Source organism: Schistocerca piceifrons, chromosome 1 (genome assembly GCF_021461385.2).
Source record: "Schistocerca piceifrons isolate TAMUIC-IGC-003096 chromosome 1, iqSchPice1.1, whole genome shotgun sequence".
NCBI classification, from domain to species: domain Eukaryota; kingdom Metazoa; phylum Arthropoda; class Insecta; order Orthoptera; family Acrididae; genus Schistocerca; species Schistocerca piceifrons.
In genome coordinates, this window is record NC_060138.1 from 653,019,129 (window position 1) to 653,038,102 (window position 18,974).

The 18,974-nt window shown below is 42.6% G+C and overlaps 1 protein-coding gene across 1 annotated transcript in view; it reads right to left on the bottom strand.

Annotated features, from left to right (window-relative positions):
• The window catches only part of LOC124805296 (leucine-rich repeat-containing protein 15-like), a 62,849-nt gene extending 57,797 nt beyond the window's left edge, over positions 1–5,052 (bottom strand). Inside the window, exon 1 of the mRNA XM_047265811.1 lies at positions 4,984–5,052. The gene's annotated coding sequence lies outside the window, so the exon portion shown is untranslated. The remainder of the gene's footprint in view (positions 1–4,983) is intronic.
• Between the last annotated feature and the right edge of the window lie 13,922 nt (positions 5,053–18,974).

Here is an 18,974-nt window from a genome sequence, read left to right on the forward strand (position 1 = left end):
CCTTACAATACAATGATGGATCAGATACTTGAGAAGAGTTATGTAGTGACATCGAGGCATGTAAAGGCCATATGGAAGAGATAGTGCACGCGCAGCTGTCAGTGTGATAATGGAAGGAATTGCTACTGTTGTTCTGGTGGACACAGGTGCCATGACTATTGTTATGGATATTAACTTTTGCAATAAAATCAGTGAGACAAAGGAGATGCCCACCTTGCTGGAGCAGAACTACAGGATTTCAGGAGTTTTCAGGAGTTGTTGGCGCGAAATCCTGTAATGTTAAATGGCAGACACGGATCAAGTTAAATTTAGGAAACAGGGAAATTAAGTGCACATTCCTTTTAGCGAAGGGACTATCTGCATCCTACATAATATGGCTAGAGTTTTTGCGTGAGAGGAACAGTGTAATTGACCTCTGAGTGAGGGGAACAGTGTAATTGACCTCTCTCATGAAAAGCGGATTTTGACAGTTAATGGCAAAGAATTCATTTTGGAACTGTTAAAAACGAAACCAGTTAAAAACTATGGCAGATGCTGCCATAGAAACAGGGTGAGGAATATACAGAAGAAATTTCTGTAATATTAATGACGTACAGTACCACTATTTCCATGGTCTGAAATCATGCACAAGTGACACGAATGTGGAAACTAGCATGAATCGCATTTGTAAAAAAGGTATTGCAATCCCATTGCGTGAAACCAATGCTAAGAACCGAGCTTACGGACTTGTTAACAAGATACAGTGATGTTATTTCAGAAAACCTGGAACTGTCAAGGGCTGGCAATCGAATATGGACGTAGTTCTACACGAAATCTGCTGCACTCGCACGTACCCTATTGTGTGGTAAAAGTGCGAAGCCGTGAGGCAGGAGATACGAAAAACGTTATTGAAGCGTCTTTAACGCAATATAGTACTTCGTTGCTAGCAGTAAGCAAACCTAATAGTCAAGTGCACTTAGTCCTCGTTGCGCAAGAAACAAGCCAAATAACTGTAGTACGACATTTGACTAGTACAGATCTTCTTGAATCATGAAAGAAGGTTGTATACGTGGAAGAGACCTGGAGACACTGGAAGGTTTAAGATAGATTATATGATAGTAAGACAGAGATTTAGGAACCAGGTTTTAAATTGTAAGGCATTTCCAGAGGCACATGTGGACTCTGACCACAATCTATTGCTTATGAACTGTGGATTAAAACTGAACAAACTCCGAAAAGGTGAGAATTTAAGGAGATGGGATCTGGATAAACTGAAAGAACCAGAGGTTGTAGAGAGTTTCAGAGATAGGATTGGGAAACGATTGACAAGAACGGGGGAAAGAGATACAGTAGAAGAAAAATGGATAGCTTTGAGGGATGAAATAGTAAAGGCAGCAGAGGATCAAGTAGGTAAAAATACGAGGGCTAGTAGAAATCCTTGGGTTACGGAAGAGATATTGAACTTAATTGATGAAAGGAAACAAATATAAAAATACAATAAATAAAGTACGCAAAAAGGAATACAAACGTCTCGAAAATGAGATCGACAGGAAGTGCAAATATGCTAAGCAAGGAAGGTTAGAGGACAAATGTAAGGATGTAGAGGCATATATCTCTAGGGGTAAGATAGATACTGCCTATAGGAAAATTAAAGAGCTTTTGGATAAAAGAGAACCACTTATACGAATATCAAAAGCTCAGACGGAAAATCAGTTCTAAGCAAATAAGGGAAAGCAGAGAGGTGGAAGGAATATATTCAGGATCTATACAAGGGCGATGTATTTGAGGGCGATATTATGGAAATGGAAGAGGGTGTAGATGAAGATGAAGTGGGAGATATGATAATGCGTGAAGAATCTGACAAAGAACTGAAAGGCCTTTCAGTCGAAACAAGGCCCCTAGAGTAGACAACACTCCATTAGAACTACTGATAGCCTTGGGAGAGCCAGCTCTGACAAAACTCTATCAACTGGTGAGAAGGATGTATGAGACAGGCGTAATACCCTCAGACTTCAAGATGAATATAATAATTCTAATCCCAAAGAAATCAGGTGTTTACAGATGTGAAAATTACGTAATATCAGTTTAATAAGTCACGAATGCAAAATACTAACACGAAATCTTTAAAGACGAATGGAAAAACTGGTAGAAGCCGACCTCACGGAGGATCAGTTTGGATTCCGTGGAAATGTTGGAACACTTGAGGTAATACTGACCCTACGACTTACACAGATCAAAAAAAGCTTAGAATCACCTCGGTTCTGAGAGTTCCGGAATATGTACAGAAAATTTGAATTGAGTTCAACGTAAACATAATTTCCCCCCATTTTATGGCTCATGAAAACCACACATTACATATTGTACCACCGCACAGCGAGACCTTCAGAGGTGGTGGTCCAGGTTTCTTGACACACTGGTACCACAAATACCCAGCAGCACGTCCTCTTGCATTGATATATGCCTGTTTTCGTCGTGGCATACTGTCCACGAGCTCATCAAGGCACTGTTTGTCCAGATTGTCCCATTCCTCAACAGCGACTCGGCGTAGACCCATCAGAGTGTTGGTGGCTCACGTCGTCGATAAACAGCCCTTTTCAATCTTTCCCGGGCATGCTCCATTGGGTTCATGTCTGGAGAACATGCTGGCCACTCTAGTCGAGCAATGTCGTTATCCTAAAGAAAGTCATTCACAAGATGTGCACGATGGGGGCGCGAATTGTCGTCCATGAAGACGGATGCTTCGACAATATGCTGCCGATATGGTTGCACTATCGGTCGGAGGAAGGCATTCACTTATCTTACAGCCGTTACGGCGTCTTCCTTGACCACCAGCGGCGTACGTCGGCCTCACATAGTGCAACTCCAAAATAGCAATGCACATCCACCTTGTTGCACTCGCTGGACAGTGTGTCTAAGGCGTTCAGACTGACTCGGTTGCCTCCAAACACTTCTCCGACGATTGTCTGGTTGAAGGCATATGCAACACTGCCACTCATCGGTGAAGAGAGCGTGATGCCAATCCTGAGCGGTCCATTCGGCATGTTGTTGGGTCCATCTGTACCGCGCTGCATGGTGTCATGGTTGCAGAGATCGACCTCGCCTTGGACGTCGAGAGTGAAGTTGGGCATCATGCAGCCTACTGCGCACAGTTTGATTCGTCACAGGACGTCCTTGTGACTGCACGAAAAGACTTATTCAACATTGTTGCGTTGCTGTCAGGGTTCCTCCGAGCTATAACCCGTAGGTAGCGGTCATCCACTGCAATAGTGGCCCTTGGGTGGCATGAGCGAGGCATGTCATCGACGGTTCCTGTCTCTCTGTATCTCTTCCATGTCAAAACAACATCGTTTTGGTTCACTCCGAGACGCCTGGACACTTCCCTTGTTGAGAGTCCTTCCTGGCACAAAAGTAACAATGGGAACACGATCGAACCGAAGTATTGACCATCTAGGCATGGTTAAACTACAGACAACACGAGCCGTGTACCTCCTTCCTGGTGGAATGACTCGAACTGATCGGCTGTCGGATCTCCGTCTAATAGGCGCTGCTCATGCATGATTGTTTACATCTTTTGGCGGGTTAGTGACATCTCTGAACAGTCAGAGGGACAGTGTCTGTGATACAATATACAAAGACAACGTCTTTCTTCAGTAGTTCTGGGAACTGGGGTGACGAAAACCTTTTTTTGATGTGTGTAATTCAATAATTGCCACCCTGTACATCACCACTGCAGGGTCACATTCTAACAATACCACCACATGCAAAGTAGGTTAGAAATCAGATTAATAATATTGCTCACGCAGCATATGTTCGCTTTATCGAGCAACAACAAAGTTATTGACTGTGGATGGTATCGTCAGAATGGAAATAATGAAGTCACTGTAAAAAAGTCATTAATTTTGGCACTTATCTTGAATGGCTTCCCACGTAGATTTCGTCGAAGTTGTTATGGCTCATCTTGTTGATTCTAGGGTCATTCCACTTTTACTGCTAGAAGGTCCAGATCTGTATTTTAGCAATATTTGAAGACCTAACAAATTCGTTTTTCAGAAAATTCTTAATAATCAAACAATCCCACATCAGAACAATGGTATGGTAGAAATAATTTTTGAAATGGTGTTCACAATCCTCATTTTTATTGAACTTCTTGTAAATTCGCATATTCTTTTTCTTAATTGTCACATCATCAAGAAAACAGTTTTGTATCAATCTTCATATATTTAATCTCCACTTTAACCAAACACAAGACTTGACTGTTCTTTTACAAAGCGAAATAACAACTTCTGCAAAGTGAAACAAAGACTGCTCTGTGCGCATTCGCACCAAAACGGTTACAAGTAAGTCAAAGATTATGACAGTCTCACAGAAATGAATACACACAAGAACCATATCACTATAATATATCGATACATCGGAGAACCTATACATTAATAAAACCAAATGTGAATATTGTCACAAGAATATGTCTGTTACTTCGCATAAAAATAGTTCGATATTACTGGTATCGAGAACTGGGGTTGCAGTGCCGTAATGGTCACGTAAACAAAGAACCATTACAACATGACAGCCAGAAACCACTTCCACACTGTTTACAGCTTCTCAAAGTGACCGTAGTGACTGTTTGTCATCACACTCACAAAGCTTTTCATTGGGTTGCGTAAACGTGAGCTTGTTAACAACTAAATCGTGTTTCGGAAGTAAAAAGAAGACGCCGACTGGTTGTGTCAGATCCTTAGAAACTTTCAAGGAACATCACAACTGTGTTTGTCGACGCTGCAGTTGATATATCGGATGACTGCTTGTCATGACGACACAAAAGGGCTATGTTTTCGTATGAAGGATGGAATGAAATGAGTACCGTTCAACAGGCGCGTGGGCAGTTGAGAGGGCAGTATGCCATTCACGAGAAATGCGGTGGTATGCTTTAGCTCGCCCTGTGTTCTCTTGGGACGCAGTGTATGTGCGGCACTACAGAGCAGAGCAAGCGCGCGGCTGCCGCCTTACCTCAGAGCGGGATTCCGTGCTGTTGAGTGCTCGCTGCTGCCGGAGCGACCGCCTGTGTCGGACTGTCGGTCTTCGATTACGGCTGCGCGGATGCGTTGTGGTCTGGCCGCGAATTCCGCCCGCCGGTATCTCGTCGGCTGGGGAAGACGCGACCTCCTTCTGCTTATCCGAAGCGCAACGTTCCGCGTACCGCACTGTGCAAGTGGGCCAGTAGCCCGGGCGATTAAAGCTGCCTTAAGCTGCACAGAGCACTCCACACTGCAGCTGAGCAACACTAAAACATATCTGACACACACAGTGTAGTATACTATAAATCCACCTCCCATCTTACAGAGACTGTTCGCTGATGCCTTCTACACTACTGGCCATTAAAATTGCTACACCAAGAAGAAATTCAGATGATAAACGGGTATTCATTGGACAAATGTATTATACTAGAACTGAAATGTGATTACATTTTCACGCAATTTGGGTGCACAGATCCTGAGAAATCAGTACCCAGAACAGCCACCTCTGGCCGTAATAACAGCCTTGATACGCCTGGGCATTGAGTCAAACAGAGCTTGGATGGCGTGTACAGGTACAGCTGACCATGCAGCTTCAACACGATAGCACAGTTCATCAAGAGTGGTGCCTGGCGTATTGTGACGAGCCAGTTGCTCGGCCACCATTGACCAGACGTTTTCAATTGGTGAGACATCTGGAGAATGTGCTGGCCAGGGCAGCAGTCGAACATTTTCTGTATCCAGAAAGGCCCATACAGGACCTGCAACATGCAGCCGTGCATTATCCTGCTGAAATGTAGGGTTTCGCAGGGATCGAATGAAGGGTAGAGCCACGGGTCGTAACACATCTGAAATGTAACGTCCAATGTTCAAAGTGCTGTCAATGCGAACAAGAGGTAACCGAGACGTGTAACCAATGGCACCCCATACCATCACGACGGGTGATACGCCAGTATGGCAATGACGAATACACGCTTCCAATGTGCGTTCACCGCGATGTCGCCAAACACGGATGCGACCATCGTGATGCTGTAAACAGAATCTGGATTCATCCAAAAAAATTACATTTTGCAATTCGTGTATCCAGGTTCGTCGTTGAGTACACCATCGCAGGCGCTCCTGTCTGTGATGCAGCGTCAAGGGTAACCGCAGCCATGGTCTCCGAGCTGATAGTCCATGCTGCTGCAAACGTCGTCGAACTGTTCGCGCAGATGTTTGTTGTCTTGCAAACGTCCCCATCTGTTGACTCAGGGATCGAGACGTCGCTGCACGATCCGTTACAGCCTTGCGGATAAGATGCCTGTCATCTCGACTGCTAGTGATACGAAGCCGTTGGGATCCAACACGGCGTTCCGTATTACCCTCCTGAACCCGCAGATTCCATATTTTGCAGTCATTGGATCTCGACCAACGCGAGCAGCAATGTCACGATACGATAAACCGCAATCGCGATAGGCTACAATCCGACCTTTATCAGAGTCGGAAACGTGATGGTACGCATTTCTCCTCCTTACACGAGGCATCACAACAACGTTTCACCAGGCAACGCTGGTCAACTGCTGTTTGTGTATGAGAAATCGGTTGGAAACTTTCCTCGTGTCAGCACGTTGTAGGTGTTGCCACCGGCGCCGACATTGTGTGAATGCTCTGAAAAGCTAATCATTTGCATATCACAGCATCTTCTTCCTGTCGCTTAAATTTCGCGTCTGTAGCACGTCATCTTCGTGATCTAGCAATTTTAATGGCAAGTAGTGTATTTTAGTAATAGCTACCCACGGTCTCCAGCGGCTTGTTGCCGTGTAATCATGTAATTATGATTTATTCGGTTTGCTACCCCAGTTACCTTTGTTTCTATGAAAATAGCTTGGTAAAATAATGAAAATTACTGTAACATGCAACGATTCTAATATTTAAGGGTCCGATTTCTCGTAGGCGTCTATGTACACTTGCAAAAGTGCTGTGATCAGTTTGCCGCCCCTGCAGGAACAGCCCGGCATACCGTCGTAGTGTCGCCCTGCCACTGTAATCGGTGACCCACACACATGTCCTATTCTTAATCATTGAATCTATCCCATCTGATGTGCATCACTGCTAACGTCAACTAAAACTGCTTAAAAAACAAACGCGATGTATAAACGATCAGCGCTGTACTAGTGTGTGAAATTTTTTCCCAAGTCTGAAGAATACTAAAATTCAGTATAATAAAAACTAAAGTCTAACATTAATTACAGAGAATTTCATACTTTGTGTGTCCAATATGCAGCACCCAGAATGGAATGGTTATTCGCTGCAAACAAGTTTTCCATGTCACAGGGTTTGCTCAGGTTAGGTTCTTGCGCTGCAGTCCGGAACCGCGAGGCTGCTACGGTCGCGGGTTCGAATCCTGCCTCGGGCATGGGTATGTGTGATGTCCTTAGGTTAGTTAGGTTTAAGTAGTTCTCAGTTCTAGGGGACTTATGACCTAAGATGTTGAGTCCCATAGTGCTCAGAGCCATTTTTTTGCTCAGGTTAGTGCACACCAACAAGCGCCCAGAGTCCTGCCTTGCCCCACATTCACAACATTCATCATCGCTGATACCCCATTTCTTCAAATTAATCTTGCACTTCGTCACCCCTGTTCACAACCTGTTGAGGATTTTCCACGTCCCGTATTGAAGATGGCAGCCTGATGGTAGCTGTTCTGCTGCCCATAATTCTACAGGAGACTTTGTTCTCCACAGCTCAGTTTAGCGGGCTTCTGCTGAATCTGGCACTGGTGCAGTTGTAAGTAGGATAGGTGCCAGTTTCCAACAATGGATGTTTTGTATCTGTTTCTTGCTTCTTCTTTTCATTCTCTGCTCCTACTTGTCTTTTTACATATGGAGGTGCTAGTTCCATAAGTGGAAATATATTGTTGACCGGGGTTGGTCTTAGGCAACGTGTTACTATGCGGCCAGCTCATGAAGAGCCACATTAACTTGTTTAGCATGAGCAGATTTTCTCCAGATCGTTGAGACGTACAAGAATTATGCCTCCTCGAAGATTGCGAAACCGTCGGGCGTACCATGGACAATGTCGACGACAACCCCAGTGGCTGAATCTTTCGCCACTAAAGAAACTGGAATGTTGCACTTAGAAAGTGGGAATTGGTGTTGTCAACAGCCAGTTCCGCGAGTGAATTAAACAACTACGTTTCCAAATAAGACAAAGAGCACATACCGTCATTTTTTGCAGTGTTTTCCACTATTTTCAGAGTGAAACAGATATGAAACTAGCTGGACCAAGGAACCAAACGAAATGCAGTAACTTTGTAAGGAGACGTGGAAAACATGCCTACGCATACAAAATACTCACAGGATATCCCTGAACAACCGCTGAAGGTTACACTAGCTGATAAGCCAGACGTTATACATATTTTTGTTCATTTCATCCCCACAAAATTTCTTTCTAGACGGTAGCATGTGGACAGTGTTTGATTTAGATCGATGCAGGGGATACGTAGGAGATGCAGAACATATGCCTATGTGACATATGCTGCACACATATGTGTCTGATTCTCTTCCATTTTAAACCGTACGACTCTAGAGAGGATGTTAAATTTATCTCTGGTATCCAGCTGGGTCGTTGGATCTTAGGTTCCGCAACACGTTGACAAAATTATTGGCTCGCCACAGTGTTCAGTCCCGCGACCTGGTTACCACACTGAACACAGCTAACAAGAGGCAAATTGCACTTCATACTTAACAGTATTTTTATACAAATAATAAGTCATGTACCTAACAAATTTGTCTGAAGCTTCTGCAGATGTTCTGGAATTAAACTTCAATGTCACCCCCTGTTCATTACCACTTCTATTGGATGTCTGTGATTTTTAACCCGTCAGTGCTTCTTTCCATATAGTAAGTAAATAGCAAATCCCAGATTCTTTAAAGATAAGAATACCCTGGACAAAACAGCTGTGAACTTCTGAAAAATGAGCTATTGGCGTAGCTACTTCACATTATCGCGACGTTACAAGCAAGTGGTTTAACTGCCTTAGATCGAACTGAATATAGCAGGTTGGCTGTTCGCCGCTATGTTGTTTGTTGGAACGATTGCGAGAGTAGAGCTGAGAGGAAGTAAAGGCGGCCAGCAAGCCACGAGGCCCAGTGGTCATGGCAGTTTCTTCAGGCAGGAAGACGGTTGTGTTCCGCCGACATGGTCGCGGGACGAGCTCATATGGAGGAACCCGTGACTTGAATTGTCGTCGCTAATATTATTTTAATAAAAATACATTAAAATTTGTTAGAAGTTTGGTAGATAAAAACCAATGACAGTTTTGGAACGACGACAGTGGAACAAGCTCATTGAATATAAACACATGTCTGAAGCTTTAGTAGTTACAAAGTTACTGACATTATTCAAATGGTGCAAATGGCTCTGAGCACTATGGGACTTAACATCTATGGTCATCAGTCCCCTAGAACTTAGAACTACTTAAAACTAAGTAACCTAAGGACATCACACAATACCTAGTTATCACAAAGCAGAGAAAACCCCTGACCCTGCCGGGAATCCACACAGAGACAAGTGATCTTACCAACAGCCGGCTGGTGTGGCCGAGCGGTTCTAGGCGCTTCAGCCTGGAACCAGGCGACCGCTACGGTTGCAGGTTCGAATCCTGCATTGGGCATGGGGACTGATGACTGATGACATCAGCTGTTAAATCCCATAGTGCTCAGAGTCATTTGAACCATTTTTTTGATCTGACTTTCGACATGTATTGAAGAGTAGCTGTTTATAAAATAGATAATGTTAGTTTTGACTATGGTACCGAATATGTCGATTTATATGTTCGAGATTTGTCTAAAATTGTTGAAATAATAGATAAACGAGTTTTTAAGAGATTGAAAAAGACTGGAAAGATATTCATATGTTTTATCATAAGCTGGTTGGTTGCTTGATTTGGAGTGGGGAACCCATCAGTGAGGTCATCGGTCTGTTAGGGAAGGACTGGGGAGGAAGTCGGCCATACCCTTTCATATCAACTGGAGCGATTTAGGGAAATCACGGACAACCTGAATCAGGATGGTCGGATGCGGATCTGAACCGTCGTCCTCCCGAACGACTGTCCAGTGTGCTGGCCACTCCGCCACCTCGTTCCGTAATCAGAAGTAATTACATGAAATTGTTGTGGAAATTACGAATGGTGGTCAGAATGAAAGTATCTGCTCTGAATAGAGGAGTGGTCATGTGACCGAAACCTTTAAATAAGCGTTGCGGGACAGAGCTCGTGGCCTTTCGCCTGTCGTCTTGCGTCTGAAGTGTTGGTGAGGCATTTAGTCTGGAGCCGGTAATGCTATGGGCGGTGGGTATGCGGCGAATGTTATTTTCGTGTAACGGGATTTGCATGTTGTGATTTACCCATGCTGCTGGGTGTAATGCTACCACTGAATAAAGTAGTACCAAAATTTGCACTGGTAATTGACACTCTTCAGTTATTCAATGAGTTACTTGTTTGTGGCCACTATTCGCGTACGTTGTGCTTCTCTAAACAAAATTAAAAGAAATTTGTAGAAAACTTAAAATCAATCTGTTTCGAGCAACGTTATTATTCTTCGGGATTTCGACCAACGGAACTAACCTCAGTACATCTTTTATTAAATTATTCGCTGTTGTATCACTGCTAATGTAAGTCATTGGTATAAACATTATTATGTTGTGTTGTTGGGCTATAGAGCGACGATGTATGGCCATCCCCTACTGGTGTTAGCGAGCCACGCTCAAAGTTAATGGCCATATATTGCCCGCACCCTGTGGAACGGGTGAAAACGTATTATGAAAAAGTTTAGAAAAAGTTTGAAAGTTTAAAGTAAGTGCTCACATTGTCATACATTGGATAAATACAGATCCGTTTCAAGAAAACCTAATTTTTCACATATCTCACTGTTCATGGCATCGTGCCTCCAGAACTATGTGTTACACAGTGATATAATTTGGCAGGCACATTTAGTATAGTATGTGCATAGTGTTTGTAAAATGTATTGCGAATAGAGTGATTAGAAAGGAAGTAATGAATTAAAACGTTTTGCCTGAAGCGGTATTTTTACTACATGAACAGCGCAAGTGTAGTAAGAAATAAACTGTTTTCCTTTCATCATTTTGCTGAAACGTCACAGCGAGAAAAACTTCCGTAATTTATGTGTGAAGTTCGTTGCAAGTCGCCAAGTGCTCTCATTGTCAAATACTCGATGAATATAATGTGTGTATTTGTGAGCAATGAGTTACGTTTCTTTTTTACCACTACCTCTTTGAGAGGTAGGTGGTATTACTCCCACAATGTTTCTTTCCAAATACCAAGTCTTATGTCATATGTGTACGAAGTTCGATTGAAATCGATCCACTAGGTTAAGAGATATGGTGTCTCTCCTAAGTATCACCAGACGAATTTTCTTCTGTGTTTCGGCGTATATTTGCAATTTAAGCCCAAACTGTTCATCATATGTATTATGCGACGCGCAGTGTCAACGGAGAACGTCGGATGGTTTCCCGTTACAAACAGTATTACATTGAAACAGGAATTTTACGCAGCTGTTGTATAGAGTGGTCCCAGATTAGTCTATTACGGTATTGGGTTTAGCGGTGTGTATTAATATGGGCAGTAAAATACGCAGAATAATCGATCTTCCAGTTGCAATAAAATACGCAGAACAATCGATCTTCCAGCAGCGACTGCGTCGCGCTGCTGCATGGCCGCGGCAGACAGCGTGGAGCAGGGCGGCACACGTGTAGAGGCAAAGTTGCTAAGGACAGCTGTTGGAGTAACGGATATTTTTCGTGTTTTACTCTCACTGTTAACGTATATCGATAAATCGAATATTGCGCTAGAATATTTTTTGACTATAGAATGGGCACTTAAACTTCCGCTTTAGAAATAATTTTGTTTCTAACGGGAAACAAACCAACGCTTTTCGTTAGCACTGGGCGTCGTTTGAAAGAAGTGACGAGCAGTATTTGTGTGGAATGAATTAATTTACTCAATACAAAAGCAACACTGAAAATATCTGTGAAAAGAACAGAGATATTTCGTTCCAATGGAACAAATGGCTCTGAGCATTATGGGACTTAATATCTGAGGTCATCAGTCCCCTAGAACTTAGAACTACTTAAACCTAACTAACCTAAGGACATCACACACATCCATGCCCGAGGCAGGATTCGAACCTGCGACTGTAGCGGTCGCACGGTCCCAAACTGAAGCGCCTAGAACCGCTCGCCCACACCGGCCGTCCAGATATTGCGTCTGACGACTTTTAGAAGAGAGAGAGAGGGAGGGAGAGAGAGAGAGAGAGAGAGAGATAGAGAGAGAGAGAGAGAGAGAGAAACGAGTGGGGTAACCAAATAGGAATATAGGATGCTTTTTGAAAAAGACGTGTTGCTGTTCATAGCTTCGCAACGAATAAATTTCCACGAAAGACATTCATGCTGGTTAACGTAATGTTATGTAATGCTATCAGTAATATAATATGTATTTTTTAAATCATTTAATATACAGTGTGTAAATTTTAAGTTGACAAACCAGAATAATTCGAAAAAGAAGCTTCACTCGAAAAAACGTGTAGAATTCAAATTTGATTGTTTTCGAGGAGGACATCTGCTAGTGCTAAAATGAGCCCGTTACCCCAGCCCCCCTGGGGGTGGGGCAGGAGGCAACTACAAAATTTAAAGTGGGAACCCCAACTTTTTATTGCAGAATCAGATTCTACATAAAAAAACTACGTACATTTTGTCTTAAGCATTTGATTTGATTCTTGGTAGTTGGCGCAGTAATTCGAGAAAATCCATGTTCTAATTTTTGCGTGGAAAATGTTTACGGACAGATAAAAAATGCTTATTTACTTCGTAAGTTTTGATTCGCTGAAACTAAAACTCTCCCTGTCTTCCCATAGCGTGGGGTTTGAGAGAGAGGAATTAGAGTTTTACAAATATTAACCCAAACACTAATTTTTTCCGCAGATTCGGATAAGTTTTGTTTGTTTCGTTGTCATGAGGCCACACAACTTTTAATTATCAAACAATTAATTTGAGTCCTTTAGTTTCGGGTGGAAGAACGTAGAAAACGACATTTCTATATTTATCCGTAACCATTTTCCATGCAAAAATGAAAATATGGGTTTTCTTGAATTACAGCGCCAACTACAAAGAATCAAATGTTTAAGAGAAAATGTACGTAGTTTTTCATGTAGAATCTGATTCTGCAATAAAAAGGGGGGTTCCCATATGAAATTTTGAAGTTGCCTCCCGCCTCGCCCCCCAAGGGACTCGGGTGGCGGGCTAATTTTAGCACCAGCAGATGTCCCCCTCGAAAATAATCAACTTTGGTTTCTACACATTATTTCGTGTGACGCTTATTTTTCGAGTTATTCTGGTTTGTCAACTTAAAATTGACACCCTGTATGTATATTAAAAAAAAAAAAAAAACCTCTATGACTGATAATAGTTAAATTTTGCTGTCAGCACAAACAAAGTTAAGACATTCCAAATGGATGTAGCTGCACCATGCAAAGATCAAAATAAATACCCAAGAAAGGAATCATTTGGTTCAGCAGAGTAGCGCACAGAGATGCACCCGGAGTGCTGCGGCCGCACTGGACTACAACAGTCTCGGATGAAGCCATAAAGTCACTTTACCGGCCGAGCAGTGCGGCATGCAAGGACCGGTGTGCTATGGAACAAGGTGAGGAGCGCGTCTGACTGAGCTACAACAATCTCGGACAAAGCGAAGCCATGAAGTCACTGCATGGGCCGAGCAGTGTGTCTGTAAGATACCGGTGTGCTACGGTTTCAGCGCAGTGGCGCGTAGACACGCATCCCGCGGGCCGCGGTCGCACTGCTCCTCACTGTGGTGTGCCTACGGATGGCTGGTAGTACTGAGCCGCGATCTACAAGCGGTGAGTAGAGCAGTGCCAGGAGTGGCGCGATTGCTCTATTTTTATTTTTTATTTTATTTTATTACTATTGTGTTTTTTGTTAGCGCAGAAACTGAGCGCGGAAACTAAATGTCGTTTCTAGTAGAAAAAGAGAATGTCAAGTAAAAGGGAAGTAAAAGAAAAACTAATCAGTGGTGAGTATGGAACCACACAACCTGAAACAAATCTTCGAAGTTCAGTTTGGACGGTATTTAAGACTATAGTGGATGGCGATGGGAAAAACGTTAATTTTGTTTGTATTCGCTGTGCAGTGAAATCTACGCCCATGCTAATGGGTCATGTGACATTTTGCACATTTCTCGCATCCATGCATGTCTCATGTACAAGGGGCTCGGGAGATAATTATCGATAAGTGCGTGGCAATGTGTGCATGAAATATAAGATCGTCTAGAACAACAGAAGGTGAAGGGTTTTTGGGTCATGTTCAGACGCTAGTAGACACCAGAGCGACTTAAGTATCCACATATCTCATCCCACAACCGAGTCCTGGCCCATAGCAGATAGTACTAAAAACCTAAGCGACATAATTATGCTCGAAATAATTGTCCATATCACAGTAGGTGAATGCTCAGCAACACAGACATGTGGACATGCAGCACAAGAAGAAATCATCATATGGCATGTACTGTCTCCTATTTTGTTGATTAGAGTGTCAGATCTCGTGTTTTGTTCACAACCCAGTTTCCAGATGAACCAAAACAGGGCGATAACATTAGAAGAGAACTATTGAGATGATTTATGTCTCTTGGTAACTACGTCTCTGCTTTTAAGGGGACCCCACCCTGCCTATCTAACCCATGTTAATTTAGGCAGTTATTTGACCCATTTCTGAAAAATTATTTAATGAAGGACCTTAATATTTTTACTCTATGTTATTGTACTAAAATCTACTTTATCTATTTTATAGTTTTTAAGAAATGCTTTTTTAAATTTATTAAAAAATATATTATGTTTTTTCTGCAGAAAATATTTTTTGTGGACTTCCTAATAGGGGAATATTAATGAATGTAGTACCAGGCTTTTTACTCGTATGTTACGCAAAGTCTCTGAAAATTTCATTCATTTTTCTATGATTGTTTCTGATATAATGGGGCATATGTATTGAAAATTTTGGTTTGCGGGAAATTGGCTTTAAAGAAAAAAACTTCTGAAATTTATTAATTACAGTTAATTAAAACTGTCCTGCTGTATATGATGGCCCTTCTTTGGCCTTAGCAGGTCTTCCAGCTTCTTTATCACCTTCCTGGATGTTTTTCTTGCTTTCTTGGCCATATTAGATGCAGACCTGTCTGCATCGGCTATCCTCATTTTATCGCAATGTTGCAGGCCAGTGATCATATTTTCACCAGGATTAATTCCTAGCTTTTTCAGTACCCAACACTTTCCAGTACTACCACAATTGAATGTAATAACAGCATCATGAACTCCTAGTTTCATTGCATGCTTGCCTACAAATACAGTTTTAGGAAGGCGGTTCCAAATTATGCTGTTGAAGCATTCATTTGGGTTCTGTGTCTGCCTATGCAGACATTTCCTTCGAAGGTCAGGATGAGCCAAGTCTCTGAAAATATGTTTAATTGCTGTAATAACAGCAGCAGGAAGAGAATGCTGGTGAGAATAAGATTCTCCAGTTTCCTGAGCCGTATTGTATTTTCACCACGAATTTTCTCCTGATGGACACAATCCATGACATGGCTTATCATCAGTAGAGGACTTATGGAAGAATGTGGCCCAAACATCTCTCATAATTGCCTCCAGATTTTCTTTATTTGCCCTAATTGCCTGCCCATAGTATACCTGCAAGTTTTCTATTTCGGTTTTTGTTAACTGACTCTGTCCGGTCAACAATTTTCCATCTTCTAATTGAAAACGTGTTGTTTACAAACAGCGGAAACAAAAGAATACCGACCGTTGCATTCCAAGGATACCAACACACAAGGGAGTAAAAAAAAATCCCTAATGTGCAATGTAGGGGATATAAAGATCTAAAATACATGCAGGAAAGTGGGTGACAGAAAAGTAGGCGTGGTACATAAACACACGTGGTAGGAAAATGCTCTTTAAATGCTCGGAAAAAAAATTCAGCTAAATCCTTTTCAGAGTGCTTAAATAAAACCTTAATCTATAGAAATATGATGAAAATCGAAAATCTACTTTTTTCGACCTGACGGTGTGGTCCCCTTGAAGACATGCATTTTACGACTGATCAACGTCCCAACATTGTCACTTCACTGTGCGATTATTCGCGACTGATTTGTTCCTGCCACATGCCTTTTACATATCTACGAAATACTTTTAATGCTGAGCATATATGCATCAATTGTCCACAAGTTCACGGTCTTTAGACTGCGGGAAAGAGGTAGTCATTTACTCAAAGGAAAGTAGGCTTCTTAATGTCTTGATAGGACATTGGAACAGTCCAACAATACTCGCTAGAATACGCGGTTGAGTGTGTTAGAATGGGTAGAAAACCAATATTCGGCTTTGTGCGAAATGATCTCTGAGAGAGGAGAAATAGCTCGAACTGAAGGAACTGATATCGCGCTGATGAACTAACTGATTTGTCTTCTCATGGCATGCATGCTATTGTTACTGTAGTTCTTACACGTTATCGGTTATTTTATGAGAATTTTTCCATCCCTCCAAGAAGACGTCCAAGGAATTATAACTGGAGAAATCACCTACACTGCACCTTTTATTGCCATAGAAGATGACACTACTGCAACATTTGAGTCAGACGCCCCAGGACAGAGAAGCCTCTAAAACTGGATTTTTACGTAAACACCTCAAATTATACGAGTATTTAAAGTTAATTGTCCAGAGGTGCCATGAGGTAGCAGCTTTTCTCTGGCCACCATTTCATTTAAAAATGATATATCACGATGAGATGCGTGAAGTCATGGCAGAGGTAAGATGTTGCTATGTTATTACTTCCAAAGGGAACTGACGGCGCTCAATCGAAACCAAGGTCAGTCACGTAATCGAGTATAGACATACTTTGAGTCGATGTTCCCTCGCCTAAGGAACAGCTGAATATATGGGAATGCATTATCAGATCTCCAGATAGACTTTGTGAGCGACCTTGGCGGAGCTCTGAAACTGAGTGAAATTGTCCAAGTACCTTCAACAACAGAATATTTAGTTTTAATTTTCATAAACTTTCATTTTCAGAGTAGGGCTACCATAGGCACGGATTTGCTGAACGATGTATCAAGGAGCTTTTGTTTTTCGAAACAGACAAAGAACGGTATTATGAGAGCCGTGTACAAACCATAAAGAGGCAATCCATTCATCAAATCTCTCAGTAACTCCATTTCTAGAGAAAGTAAAGAAATTTGCTTTGTTGGCAGATGTCGATGATAATCCTACTCTAACAGATGAGTTGGCCGGCCGGTGTGGCCGAGCGGTTCTAGCCGCTACAGTCTGGAAGCCCAAGACCGCTCCTGTCGCAGGTTCGAATCCTGCCCCGGGCATGGATGTGTGTGATGTCCTTAGGTTAGTTAGGCTTAAGTAGTTCTACGTTCCAGGGACTGATGACCTCAGATGTTAAGTCCCATAGTGGTCAGAGCCATTTTGAACACATGAGTTGGAAAACTATTTAAATCAAAACTGCAAAATGGAAGAAAATATAGCTTCTTACTGGAAAACGAGCAGCCAAAATTTTCGGACTCTTGAAAAGATTGCCAGGAAAATACTGTGAATACAAGTATGTAGCTGAGCCTCTGAAAGAAATTTTAGTCCTGCCGATTTTATTCTCGACGCAAGACGGTCACTTTCACACCCAAACAGCGTTGATTTTTTGTTTTTGTTTATAGTAACTCTATCCGAGACAAATGAGTTAAAAAGTATTCTGAAACTTTTCCAACATAAAGTTTTGTTTTCCGTTGACTGAAAATGGGGGAAACACTGTCCAATGGACAAGTGTTTGGAAATGCATCGTTGCCACGGTAGATGGCGCTGACGAATGAAATTGCCTCTGTGCAAGTATCGTGTATTCCATTTATGTAGCAGGGTGTGTGACTGACGCAGCATACTATAAGCAACAGAATGTTTTGGAATTAATGTCGGCAACAAGCGGAAATAGTGTTTGTGTACGGCCAAGCAGTGGCAGCATGGCTATATCCAAACGAGTACCCTCACACAGATCAACCACATCACTCAATATTTCAAGCACAATTTGGGCATTTGTGTGATCATGAGGCCTTTCAGACAGACGAATGTACAGGAAGGCGGTGGACTGTGTGTACACACCATATATGGAGGACTGGGTTTGGTGGGATTATGAGTCGAACCCTAGGCAATTGGTCTGTCAACAAGGTGTCAGTGTCTATGAGGTATAACCTGTAGAATCCGGTGCACCAAATCTAATGTAAGCACAGTCCGCCACCTCCCAGCTCGTTCTTCCATCTGAAAGGACCCACGATTACAAAAACGACCGAAAAGGGCTCGAAATGTTATGTGATTTGTTTTCAGTGGGGGTACTTATTTTGGTATAGCCGTGCAGCCTCCAGACTGTTTCCGATCACTCTGCTCTCAAAGTATGCTGTGTCAGTCACAATGCCTGCAACGTGCAAGGAACATACGGCACATAGTCAGAGGAACTTTCATTTGTCAGTGCAATCTAACGAGGCAACGATGCATTTCCTGACACATTTTCATCGGAACTTTTTCTCCTGCATATCCAATTAGCATTCCGTCCCCGCAGTTTTTCGACTTTATTAATGTCTACCCTGTACATCCAAAAAATAAGAGCAAGACATCTGTGAGTAAAAAAAAATCTTTCAGTGAGGGCAGGTGACAGTGCAGTGGGAAGTGCATGCCGCTGGTAATAACAGTGTTCGGTGTGTCGCGAGTAGCATGTGTCCTGTTGGTAGTGCGGTATCGTCCACATAGCGTTGCCCTGCTGTGACGCAGCGTGGGCAGTGCGTTGTCAGTGGCGGGCTGGAGGCAGGCCAGAGCCTCAGGCCAGGGGCCGTATTCTGTTCTTTCGGCCGCTCTTCCAATTGGATCGGTAGGCGAGCGCACCGATCGGCGTTGT